The sequence below is a fragment of the Panthera onca genome, chromosome D1 (genome assembly GCF_046562875.1).
Source record: "Panthera onca isolate mPanOnc1 chromosome D1, mPanOnc1 haplotype 2, whole genome shotgun sequence".
In the NCBI taxonomy this organism is placed as follows: domain Eukaryota; kingdom Metazoa; phylum Chordata; class Mammalia; order Carnivora; family Felidae; genus Panthera; species Panthera onca.
The window spans coordinates 107,313,925-107,325,809 of record NC_138348.1 but is presented as its reverse complement, the minus strand read 5'-3'; the positions used below and the strand labels follow the sequence as shown (position 1 = coordinate 107,325,809).

At 41.9% G+C, this 11,885-nt stretch overlaps 1 pseudogene; it reads left to right on the top strand.

The window, feature by feature from the left end:
• Positions 1-678: 678 nt before the first annotated feature.
• LOC132660822 (52 kDa repressor of the inhibitor of the protein kinase pseudogene) lies at positions 679-2,950 on the top strand (annotated as a pseudogene).
• Positions 2,951-11,885: the final 8,935 nt, after the last annotated feature.

The following is an 11,885-nucleotide window of genomic DNA, read 5'->3' as shown; positions in this document are numbered from 1 at the left end:
ACATGATGACAGCCTTCCACGGCCTTGCTGTCCAATGAAGGAGTTGTGCATATAGGTAAATAATTTCAGCCATGTAATAAATGTTATAATGGAGGTAGACCCAGGTCACTGGGCCAGGAAGATCCACAGACTGCTTCTTTCTCCCTCTTTTTTTTCTCTCTCACATGCACAATGCAGCTAAACAGAGTTCCTGGCTTGTCGCTGTTGAAATGACAGCTAACTATGGGCCTGGGAGGGACATTAGCCTTCTTAAATTTGTCTTGGGTTTTGCTCCTAGTGAATTAATTCCTAGATGGTGGTAAGGAACTTGAAGGCAACTTTCTATCATTAGATGTGAAAATAATTTTGAATTGTGCTAATGTTCTGAAAAACAAATGAGCTCCTGTTGACGTAATACCTGATTTAAATAATGGATTACAGTGTACTACATTTCAGTGCCCTTACTGGAAATCTCGGTCTAAGAGCAAGTTCTTGTGAGATGTGATGCCATCATAATCCCAAGAGTTTGCTTGTTACTTCTTATTAAAGGAGGAGAAAAGTCAGTTTCTTGGTGTTACCTAGTCAAATCCCTAAGAAGAAAAGAGTTACACTTGAGGCACCTGCTGAGCCCAGGACAGGCAGGCAGCTGCTTGGAGGTGGTGGGGAGGAGAGGGCTGGGCCGGCCAGGGGGCAGCGAAGATGCTCAGCTTCTGTGCTGCCCCCCAATGCATGTGGACAGGCAGTCAGACCTGGCCTTCCTCAGGTTCCTTCACAAACATGCCAGATGCCAGAAGTGGGTGGATCGTTGTAAGGAGAGCAAACGTAGAAGAGGAAACAGCCGATCAAGTAAATAAACGTTATCGATTACGTGTCAAACACGTTGAGACCTGGATGATCTGTACAACTAGTCTTTAGAGGGCGGTTCTTCAAGATAATGCAATACCAACAGTATTTGATCTTACTAGACATTTGAACAATCCACAAAGTAGACACAGAAGACAAAGAATTGAGTGAAGGTGAAATTAGGACACTGTAACAGAAAAAGAAAATGGATGAACCTTCGAAGCAGGAACAGAAACATGGAGAAACAGCAGCAATGCTCAGAGCCTCAGTGCAGAAGAAAGGGGTTAAGAAGAAGATGAAGACCTTTCCCTTCAAATTAATCCTTAAAGAGAAGGAAAACACCGAATACTCAAAATCTTCATCTGAAATTTGGATTCTTATGGGAAACCAAAACCTGTCTCCCTCTGGATGGACAAGACGCTGCTGGCATCGTGGACTCCTTTTTTTTTTTTGGAAGTTCTCTACTCCTAAGAACTTCCCAGCACTGCCTGAGTGCTGGATAGATTCCAGTGAAGAGATGCTGAGGAGCCTTTTCGAGACCATGGCAGTTAAGAGCAGATACAGGTGCTAGACATGTGAGAGCTGCATTCCGGAAGAAACCCTCAGGGAAGCGGGAGACGCTCACTTCCTTTCTATTCTCACTGACCACGTGGTGGACATAGCAGGAGAAGAGCAGCTGCCTGCGTTGGTGAAGTTTGTCGACAAATCTCCTCACCTGAGAGAGAGATTTGGGGGCTTCCTACCTCAGGAAGCCGGTGCAGACATTTTGGCTGTGCATCTTCACACTGTGCTCAGAAGTGGGGATTAAACACGGAATATTGTCATAGCCAGGCTTACGTTGCATGCAGTGGAGTTTCTTCCAAAATTGAAGCTGTTGCCTCTAGACTTTCCGATGATTGCCTCCAAGCTATCTGCACCCTCTGTTCCGCCGGCGCCTTAAATGACGCGGTGTTTGGAAAAAGCAATAGACTTTATGGGAATATCTTTTGCATTGCATTAGGAACAGTTGAGAAAGCTCATTTTTTCCCATCAGCTGCTGCACCTGCTTTTGGAGTGTGGCAGTGTAATTTCTGTCCTCTTTCAGAACAATGAGGAAAGGGTCAAAGAACAGAAGGAAATTGGCCATCTTCAGTGGACAGGCAGGAATGACGCTTTTGAAATTTTAGTGGACCTCCTACAAGCACCTGTTTTATGTTCAGATAGTATAGTGACACAAATATTAGGTGGGGTAAGTGTGTAGATGTCCGGGCATTTGTAGTCTGTAGCGCAGTAACAGATTCTTGTTAGTGTTGTGGTTCTTAAACGTGTTCTTTTACAAGAGCCTTGGGGAAAATCTCCAGGGTCAGACCTCTGATGTTTTCTTTGCAGCCGGACACTTGACTTCCCTGCTTTGTTCACTAAGTGAATTGATGGAATGTATTGAAGGTCACCACGGATTTTGGTTTGCGGAAGCCACACATTTGGCACCCAAGCCTGATAGTTAGTTGAAACTTCCCGGAAAGTTCCGTAGAGCCCAGCAAGGTAACCTGGAATGTCAGCTAATGTCTGAGATTTCCTGAGGAGACTGAGAGTTCCAACCCTGGAGCACATTGTTCAGGAACAGAAAGACAGAGTCTCAGACAGTACCTGAAAACTCTTAAATGCTTCTCGCCGATACCCTTTGTCATGGGACGGCTCACATTTAAAACATCGGAGGAGCACCATGCTGGCTTGAACATGGGGGGATTTGCATAACCTTGACCTGCTCTCAGCTCAGCCGCATTGTTAAAGAGTCAAGTGGGGAGAACGTGGAAGGGAAGATATGGAGCTTCCACCCCCCATTTATGACGCCCTCTGTCTGCCAGGTGTCAGTTTTTTCCCTAGTGTTTATGCATGGCTGAAGGTCATATGTATTTATTTCTGTGATGAAGGTTGAGACTGAAGGCTATAAAAATTAGGTGAAGTGTCTCAAAGCATACCGGAGGAACACTTTGACAAACCAAAGGTGAGGTAACTTGGCTTTGCTTAACCTAAGTTTTGACATGAAACATGATCTGAATTTAATAATGATGGACACATACACATCAAAGTCAGCACAACTAAGTCAGAGCTTCCTACAGGTAATTCAGAAACGAGTGAAAATACCTAAGAGACTTTAAAAATAGGCTTTCGCTTATATTTGATATCTGAAAAAATCTCAAAGAAATTTCAAAGCAGCTTCCAGAAAAGCTGTAGGTATAGGTAGGTAGGCCCCTTCATTACTGAATATCTTGACCTATGGGCCTCCCATTCAGGACATTAGTCATTGATAATCTGCCTATTTAAATGGCTCCCATTTGAACTCTCTCACTTTGAAGACCTAACTGTTCTTCCAGAAGATAGCATTAAAAGTGCCACACTTCTGTGAGATCTCTGCTCCTGGCATTTAGAATTTGCTTTAGTCCTCATTTTAGTTGTAGCATTCATTACCGCTGTAGAACCAGTAACCGGGTATTAGGTTATCAGTTCTTTGATGAAATGAATTTTGAAGAAGTGTAGGGGGAAGGAATGCATTTTATAAAATGTTACGGCAATGTTTGCTACTGACCTTTGAACACTAGAAGTTTTAAGTATGTTGTTAAAAATGTGTAGTGAACAGTTTAGGGGAATTACCAGACAGGGAGAGAAACATATGAGCTCACCAAAAAAGGATTTCAGAGTAGATTTTTGCCTTTGTCAAGTGAACTTAAGGAAACAGGTTGCAGTTACAGTTTGAATGGAACAGCCTGCCTTTGTTGTTCTGCCTCTGGTTGTTGCTGTTTACTTTCTTTTGTTGAGTTTGGACGCTTCTCTTTCATGGTCAGGACAGCATCAGAGTCCATGAGTCCTGAAAGCTGATTTGCCTGTTTTCTTCTGTCTTTTTCCATGTCTGTTATCTGTTGCCTCTTTGTGACTTATAAGTAAAACCTGAAAACCCTACAAAAATAAGTGCTTCTTGGTTTATCTAGAAATAGTACAGAAAATATTGCTTGTGAGTTTTGGTGAAGAAAATCAATTTGGTGTCGTTTATTTCACCCTAAGTAAACTGTGACTTTTTCTTAAAGTACACTTGACAGTGCTTTTTTTTAAGTTTTTACTTAAATTTGAGTTACTGAACATACAGTGTCATATTGATTCCAGGTGTATAATTTGATGATTCAGCACTTCAATACCACAGCCAGTGCTCACTACAAGTGCCTTCCTTAATTCCCATCACCTATTTCACCCATTCGTGTCCCCCCCACCCCCACCTCTGGGTAACTAGAGGCATTTCTGTACATAAATAATGAAGCAGCAGAAAGAGAAATTGAGGAATCAATCCCATGTACAACTTCACCAGAAATGATAAGATACCTAGGAATAAACCTAACCAAACAGGTGAAAGACCTGTACTCTGAAAACTATGAAACACTGATGAAAGAAATTCAAGACCACCCAAAGAAATGACAAGACATCCCATGCTCATGGATTGGAAGAACAAACATTGTTAAAATGTCTGTACTAGCTAAAGCACTCTAGAGATTTAATGCAATCTCTGTCAAAATGCCAACAGAATTTTTCACAGAACTAGACAAATAATCATAAAATTTGTATGGAACCACAAAAGACCCCAAGTAGCCCAAGCAGTTTTGAAAAGGAAAAGCAAAGCTGGAGGCATCACAATTCCAGACTTGAAGTTATATTATAAAGCTGTAGTGATCAAAGCAGTATGGTACTGACACAAAAATAGGCCTATCAATGGAACAGGATAGAAAACCTAGGAATGAACCCGCAACTGTGTGGTCAGTTAATCTTTGACAAGGGGAAAAAAATATCCCAGGTGAAAAAGACAGTATCTTCAACAAATGGTATTGGGAAAACTGGACGGCAACATGCAGAAGAATGAAATGGACCGCTTTCTAACAGCATACCCAAAAACAAATTTAAAATGTATTAAAAACCTAAATGTGAGACCTGAAACTTATAAAATTCCTACAGGAGAACACAGGTGGTAACGTCTTTGACATAGGCCATAGCATCTCCTTTCTAGATGTGTTTCCTGAGGCAGGGGAAACAAAAGCAAAAATAAAATCTAGGGACTTCATCAAAATACAAAGCTTCTGCACAGCAAAGGAAACAATCGACAAAACTAAAAGGCAACCTACTGAATGGGAGAAGATATTTGCAAATAACATACTTTGTAAAGGGTTAGTATACAAAATACAGAAAACGCTTACAAAACTCAACACCCAAAAAACAAAGTCCAATCAAAAATGGGCAGAAGACATGAATAGACTTTTTTTCAAAGAAGACATACAGATGTCCAACAGACACATGAAGAGGTGCTTAACCTCACTCATTATCAGGGAAATGCAAATCGAAACTGCAATGAGATATCACCTCATACCTGTCAGAATGACTAAAAACTACAACACAAGAGAGAATAGATGTTGATGAGGATTTGGAGGGAGGGGAACCCTCTTGCACTGTTGGTGGGAATGCAAACTGGTGCAGCCACTGTGGAAAACAATATGGAGGTTCTTCAAAAAGTTAAAAATAGAACCACCCTGTGATCCAGAGTTGTACTACTAGATGTTTACCAAAAGAATACAAAAATACAAGCACTTCAATGTTTATAGCAGCATTATTTACAATAACCAAATTATGGAAACAGACCAAGTGCCCATTGACTGATGAATGGAAAAGGAAGATATGGTGTGTGTGTGTGTGTGTGTGTGTGTGTGTGTGTGTGTGTGTATGTGGTATTTACACACACACACACACACACATATACATATATGTATATGTATACACACACACATACATACATATAATGTAATATTTAGCCTAAAAAAGAATGAAATCTTGCCATTTGCAATGACACAGGTGGAGCTAGAGTGTAATATGTGAGGCGAAATAAGCCAGTCAGAGAAAGACAAATACCATATGTTTTTCACTCATGTGAAATTGAAGAAACAAAACAAATAAGCAAGAGGGAAAAAAGAGAAGCAAACCAAGAAATAGACTCTTGACAATAGAGAACAAACTGCTGGTCACCAGAGGGGAGGTGGATGTGGAATGGGTTAAATAGGTGATGAGGATTAAGGATGCACTTGTGATGAGCACCAGATGATGTGTGGAGGTGTTGAATCACTATATTGTACAGCTGAAATTAATTTTACACTGTATATGTTAACTATACTGGAATTGAAATAAAAACTTAAAAAAAGATGTATGTATATATGCGTATATTTATACACACACACACACACACACACGCGTGCACGCAGGGGACTATTACTCAGCCACAAAAAAGAATGAAATCTTGCTATTTACAATGACAAGAGTGAAATAAGTCAGAGAAAGACAAATACCATATGATCTCACTCCTGTGGTGGGATTTAAGAAACCCTTGAAAGATTTTTGTAAACCAACACAAAACTGCAAAAATGTATTCTGTGATACAAAAATAATATAAGACTATTTGTTGGACTCTCTGTCCTGTTTTGATTTTTGGCTTCTGAATGTTAATGATCACAAACTTATTTTAATAAAACCTGTGTTTCCAATAATGAAATGGCATAGGATATCAAAAAATATCTGTGCTTCCTTTTCTCACTAACCCTTCAGACCCGAGGGGACAGTGGTTCTCTGTCCTCTTCTGCCTGACGTTCTCTATCAATTCAGCATTAGAGTCAGACAAAGATTGCTTTTCTGTCACTAGCCCTCCATACCTCCCTAGTTGTAAATAATCTGTGAAATATGTGTAGAACCCTATATACTCTGGATGTCCCCATCATCATCATCTTCTGTCTGTGCCATAAAATCATTAGGAATAGAGAGGGAGGTTTAAAGAAAGGGGAGAGGACTAGACTAAAATACCACTGTATATGGGAGAATTTAAGAATTTCTGTTTGTAGAATGCCTTCTGTGTGCTAGGAAATTTTTATACAAATTTTGAAATCTTGACTTTGTACCACACAGGAGTTTGTTATCCCCATGTTACGGAAGTAGAAACTGAGACAGAAATTAAATGATTTGTCACAATTTTCAGAATTAGTGGTGGGTGAACTAGGGTCCATGCCTAGTCCATAACTAGGGTCTTCCTTCAAATTTTCTACAATGACTTTGGTCTAAATCAACAAATTAGGGGCTCATGGGCCTGAACCCAGTTCAAGATGATGGTATCTTGTTTTGCTTGGTTGGCTTTGAATATAGTCCAGTTAGCCGTTTTCATTCTGATATACCCTGTCATATATCATACATGTATTTTCTCTTCCTGGTCCCTACTAGCATTTAGAGTTTTTGATCTCTGTCCTTGGTTTAATGGAATGATTGTGGGCTCTGCAGCCATACAGCCAAGCATTTAAGTTTAGGCCTAGCCAGTTGCTAATAGAGTGTGTGCTTTGGGCAAGGCTTAAACCCAGTTCCTCCATAGGAATGGAGATAGCCAGACTTAGGTCAAACAGCTGATGTAAAGTGCAGTCAGTGCAGGCCCTCTGCAGTCCCTTCCAGTCCTCATCACCATCCATTATAAAATCACCTTGAAAACTGTCTACACGTTCACTACAAAGACCGTGTCTGGAGAAGTTCAGTTAAGGCTGTAGTCTCCGTTACTACTATGAGAGGGTATCAGACCAGATTCTTGCTGCCTCCATTTCTACTGAGGTATGGAATTACTACAGATAATGTGAAACCAGTCTTCATTTATTTATTTATTTTATTTTTTTATTAAAATTTTTTTTTAATGTTTATTCATTTTTGAGAGAGCGTGAGTAGGGGAGGGGCAGAGAGGGAGGGAGACACAGAATCTGAAGCAGGCTCCAGGCTCTGGGCTTTCAGCACAGAGCCTGACCTGGGGCTCGAACCCACGGACTGTGAGATCACAACCCGAAATGAAGTCGGACGCTTAACCGAGTGAGCCACCCAGGTGCCCCCAGCCTTCTTTTTTTTAAAGTTTATTTATTTATTTTGAGAGAGAAAGAGACCATGAGAGTGGGGGAGGGGCAGAGAGGGAGAGAGAAAGAATCTCAAGCAGGCTCCACCCTGCCAGTGCAGAGCCCAACATGGGGCTTAAACCCACAAAACCATGAGATGATGATCTGAGCTGAAACCAAGAGTCAGATGTTTAACCAACTGAGACACCCGGGCATCTCACTAGTCTTCATTTTTATGTGGGATAACTTGTAACAGAAATGTGCAATAACCTCCTTCATGATCCTTGTCCCTTAGCCATATCAAAGATACAAAGAAGAGTCATAATGAGGGAGGGACGGGGAGAGTGGTGAAATATTTCCTGGGAGTTGGGTGTTGCTGTGCTGAGGGTCTACCCCTTCCCTCCTCTGCTTTGCCTAGATGGGGATTGACTTCTATATGGAGAAGCTCTGTAGTCAACAGAAACAGTGCAGGTATTGGTGGGAGGGAAGCTCCATATGTGTGGGTCAGATTGTTAGGCAAGAGATCTAGAGGACGAAAGTCTGACGGATTGTTCTGGTGGCAGAATCAGGGGAGTGTTTCTCAAATTGCATTAATCTGCGCTCCTTAATCTCATTGTGGGCAAAGGTATATGGGTGTTTCTCTCGGGTCACTGCTGTCCACATGGAGCAGCTTTAACAGATGTCCTCAGTACTTCACACGTGACCCTCAGACCCTTCCCTTTCTGTGTGCTCCTGCCGACTTCTCATTACTCATGACTCTATTCCTAACGATTTTGCTAGAATGGGAGGGTGCCGTTCTGCCCAGGGGTGAAGTAGGCTAGATGTGTCAGAGCATTAACCCCTCTGGAGCAGTGTTGAAACAAGATTGGCTTGAGATAGGAAGTTGAGGTGTATGTGTATATTTAGAAATAGCACAATTCCCTTGTTTCTAAGCTGGGATGATTCTAAAGCACGCATCCGACACTATTTCCCAAATTTCCCCGTGGGATTGAAATCTCATGGTAACTGGCTTTTTGTTCTGCTCCTTCACTGGAAGCTCTTCTTCGGTCATTACCTTACTGGTATTCTCTGCAGCTGCCAAATCCTTCCTCAGCGCCTCCTTGTGGAGGAAACCGGACCAAGACAGTCGGCCAAGGAAGAGGTCCAAGGAAGAAGTCGCTTACGATACGATTCTGGAACTTGCCAACCAGATTATAAAAAACAAAAACAAAGGCACTTACCAACTAGATAAGAGAGGTGATGATAATCCCTGCCATGCCAAGCATCACAGTTAATGAATGTTTTCATCTCTGGTGAATTGGAAAGGGAAACAGGCTTATAGACTATCTCCAGCATTTTTTAGATACGGTGGCAGTGGTAATTATGAGGACTCTGGGACTGATACTGATCGTCACAGCGGCACTGGAGGAAAAAGACCACCTCAGTTCAGCTCACCATCAAATTATTCTCCGTGTGAAGCCCAGAAGACCTTTAATTCGGCATTTAAAGAACCCATATTTCCTGTGGCCAGAAGGCAGATCCAGCTGCTGACAGGTGCAGATGTGAGTGTGAAAGAGGTAGAATTGCAGACATAGGATTCTCAGCCCTGGCGAGTCTCCCATGCTGAAATCCAGGGTCTCGATACGAGAGGAATGTGACCTGAGACCTGAGATGGGGATATTTGGGACTGATCCGTGTGAGAACTTTGAGTTAACGGATTGTCCTGAACCCCTGGGTCGACGAAAATGGTTCCCTCCCCATTGTTATAGGACAGCAGATTGTCAGTGCCTAGAAATGATGCAGAGGCAGGCACCTTGTGAGGTGATACTTAATTTTTTCAAGGTTTACCTTTACTTGCCTCAGATTGGAGGACAATAACTGGGGTCAGAACTCAGCTTGAACTCCTGGGAAAATACTTTCCCTGCCCCAGGGGGGGGAAAAAAGATCATTAATAACATACCGGCAAGACTTGGCTAATATATCCTGGAAGAATCAGGCTCTTTTAAAGTCACATTGTAACACTGTGTTGTCTGTTTTCTTTTACAATCCTAAAATGACGTATAGACGATGGAGGGGGGGAGAAGAGACTTTAAGACACAAAAGGCTGAAAAGCGTAAGGCCATTTGGCTTTCTTTCTTGATTCCCAAAATAAATACGGTAATGTATTTACTTATTTAAATACCTGAAAGTGGACTTTGAGGGTGATGCCCCAACAGCGAGGAGTCACAGGCTGGAGAAGCAGAATTGGTTAAATGGGGGCATTCTGCCGTGACGTCAGCTTGAATGTTCTGGAAAGGACTCCTGTAGTGGACCCCTAACACACTGCTGGGATAGTTCCTCCAAGTTTGAAAAATGCTAGCTGGCAGCAAAAGAGATGCCGTTAGTGTGTAAATACCCAGCTTTCTCGCTCTTTGTGTGGGGAAATTCTTAGGTGGTTGTTGGACACTCTTTCCCAGGGTTTCCCCTGAGGATGAAGAAGCTAGAAGCTGAAAAAAATAGATTCCTAGTGATGAAGAAATAGTCAACAGAAATAGTCAATGCAGTGACAGCTGCGTAAAGGGGTGACTATAACCAGGTCAGGCAAGAAGTTCTCCGTCCTGAGTCAAGCTGGACATCTGTTAGGCCCCAGGAGTGTAGCGTCATCTTGGGACAGAACGGTCGAAGTAAAATTTTCCTATCCCTTTACCATTTTCCCTTCTGGTTCATCTCCAGAGAGATATGAAACTGTCTAGCAATCTAGGGATGGGTGGTGAAGAAAAAGGAAAAGACATACAAGTAAGAGAAATAGAGAAGGGGCCAAATATTACTCCTTTTCATGTCTCTAGGCTTTCAGCCTAAAATAAGCAAAAGCTGTGAGAAAAGAGAAAATATATGATTAATTGGCTTTTGAATTTTTATATGTGTCTGAGAGTAGATATTATAATGATTGTCTTGACCCTTTCTTCTGATTTAAAAGGATATAAGAATGTTCTTTAAGAAAAAGTGATCCAAAAAATTATGATACCTATCAAATTTCTGTTCAGCAGCAGAGAAAATATTTCTGGACAGTGTTTAAAGGAACCGTGAAACAAACAGAAACACAGAGTTTCATTTGATTACATCAAATGCAATCAGCACGTGCCCCCTACTACTTGGTTATTGCCTTTGTCTTCCTCAGAAACACTCTGGCTTTATTCCCCATGTGTTCTATTACAAAAATAAAAAGCAGAGTTGACAGCAACTGATGTGGACAAAAGGTAATAAGGAGTGCAGGAAGAAACCTTCATTTTTAAAGTTTATTTTGAGACAGAGAGCTAGAGAGAGAGTGAGCGAGCACGAGAAGAGAAGAAGGGGCAGAGAGCGGGAGAATCCCAAGCAGGTTCCCCACTGTCAGCATGGAGCCCAATGAGGCTCGATCTCACAAACTGTGAGATCATGACCTGAGTCAAAATCAAGGGTAGGGTGCTTAACTAGTTGAGCCATGAGCCACCCAGGTGCTCATGCAGGAAGAAATCTTGGTTGTCTCGTGTTTATTTCCTATTCCTAGCCCATCATACTTGGTGATTGATAACTCCCAGGCTATTTAAAAAATTTTTTTGATGTTTATTTTTGAGAGAGAGACAGACAGACTGTGAGTGGAGGAGGGGCACAGAGGGAGGGAGACATAGAATCTGGAGCAGACTCCAGGCTCTGAGCTGACAGCACAGAGCCCAACGCAGGGCTTGAACCCATGAACCATGGGGTCATGACCTGAGTGGAGTTGGATGCTTAACCAACTGAGCCACCCAGGTGCCCCACTCCCAGGCTATTTTAAAGACACTTTGTAACATTGTCTGATTTGTTTTCTTTTGCAAGCATAAGATGATGTATAGGTAATGGAGGGGGGGAAGAAGACTGTAAGAGACAAAGGTTCAAAGCATGAGGCCGTTTAGCTTTCTTTCTTGATTATCAAAATAAATACAGTAATGTTTGCTTCATGAGGAAGAGAGAGAAACAGGAAGGATTGAGATGGCCACCCACCATGTGCAATAAGTCACCTGCCACCGCTGTGCTCCAACAGGATCTTCAAGAGCACTGAGTGTGCCTACCAACAGATCTATGACTTAAACCAAGTGTTTGTCTCTTGCTGAGATATTCTCTGTTATAGAAAACAAAATCCAAAGCTAATAATCAAATCTAGTGAGATCATTT